The sequence below is a fragment of the Mus caroli genome, unplaced genomic scaffold (genome assembly GCF_978045245.1).
Source record: "Mus caroli unplaced genomic scaffold, Mus_caroli_1 scaffold_15, whole genome shotgun sequence".
NCBI classification, from domain to species: domain Eukaryota; kingdom Metazoa; phylum Chordata; class Mammalia; order Rodentia; family Muridae; genus Mus; species Mus caroli.
In genome coordinates this window covers 3,311,823-3,313,431 of record NW_028227270.1, presented here as the reverse complement: position 1 = coordinate 3,313,431, position 1,609 = coordinate 3,311,823, and the positions used below count along the sequence as shown (strand labels likewise).

The 1,609-nt window shown below is 43.4% G+C and overlaps 1 pseudogene; it reads left to right on the top strand.

The window, feature by feature from the left end:
• Nucleotides 1-231: 231 nt before the first annotated feature.
• On the top strand, nt 232-893 carry LOC110308361 (small ribosomal subunit protein eS8 pseudogene; annotated as a pseudogene).
• Nucleotides 894-1,609: the final 716 nt, after the last annotated feature.

The window sequence follows — 1,609 nt, the reverse complement described above, 5'->3', positions numbered from 1 at the left end:
AGGTCAAGAAGCGGGAGTGGGTGGGTAGGGGAGCAGGGCAGGGGAGGATATAGGGAACTTTTGGGATAGCATTTGAAATGTATATAAAGAAAATATCTAATAAATAAATAAGAAAGAAAGAAAGAAAAGAAAGAAAGAAAGAAAGAAAGAAAGAAAGAAAGAAAGAAAGAAAGAAAGAAAGAAAGAAAAAGAAAGTCTGACCAGGTTCCTCTTTCCAGCCAGCGCCGAGTGATGGGCATCTCTCAGGATAACTGGCACAAGTGCGGCAAGACCAGAGTAAGAGAAAACCCTACCACGAGAAGTGGAAGTATGAGCTGAGACGGCCTGCTGCCAACACTAAGATTGGCCCTCTCCGCATACACACAGTCCGAGCTCAAGGAGGCAATAAGTACCATGCCCTGAGATTAGATGTGGGGAACTTTTCCTGGGCATCTGAGTGTTGTACTTGCAAAACAAGGATCATTGATGGTGTCTACAATGCATCCAATAATGAGCTTGTCCATACCAAGACCCTGGTGAAAAACTGCATTGTGCTTATTGACAGCATACTGTGGTACAGGTCCACAGTATGCTGTGGTACAGGTCCCACTATGCACTCCCCCTGGGTCGCAAGTAGTGGGCTAAGCTGACACCTGAGGAGGAAGAGATTTTAAACAGAAAACGATCAAAGAAAATTCAAAAGAAATACGACGAAAGGAAAAAGAATGCCAAAATCAGCAGTCTTCTGAAGGAGTAGTTCCAGCAGGGCAAGCTTCTCGGTTGTATTGCCTTAAGACCAGGACAGTGTGCATGGTAGAGCAGACGGCTATGTGCTCGAAGGGAAGGAGTTGGAGTTCTATCTGCGGAAGATCAAAGCCCGGAAAGGCAGAGAAGTCTCATTCATGGTACAATAAAGGTGTTGGCTGTTCTATATGTTAAAAATAAAATTAAAAAAAAAAGTCTGGCCAGAAGCCTACATGACAGTTTGATAAGACTTGACTGTGCACCTCCACACTGCCAGTTGAACAACTAGAATGCTGACTCCATTAATAGTTCTGGGTCTTTACTTTCTAGTGGGTTAAAGGAAACGTTGAAATCAGTGATTTCAAAATGAAAACCAACTTAAAATTAGTCAGAATAATCTAATAAGCATTGCTTAATTAGAACAATACTAAACATTTTACTACACCAAGAAATGCCAAGGTGACTTTAACATCTCATCCACTCTCATGTATTCCTCTCTCTCTGCTTTCCTTCCTCCCTCCACCTCTCTCCCTCTCTTTGCATATGTGTGTATGGGTGTGCATGTGTATTTGTTTGTGCTTGGTCACATTGGTGTGCATGTGTGCATATGCTGTGGAAGCCAGAAGTCGACATCGGGTGTTTTTCTTGATTGGCTGCCACTTCACTGATATAGAATCTCTCCGTGAAACTGAAGCTCATCAGTTCTTGCTGGTCTAACTCACTTCTGTGTCCTGGTTATGACTTGTCACTGCCCAGCAAATGATGAGATGGTAGATGGACACCATGCAGATCTGGCTTTTCTGTGGATGCTGGGAATACTAACTGTGGTCATCATGTGTCAGCACGAAGCACTGAGTTGTCTCCCCAGCATCCACCATGTACTTTT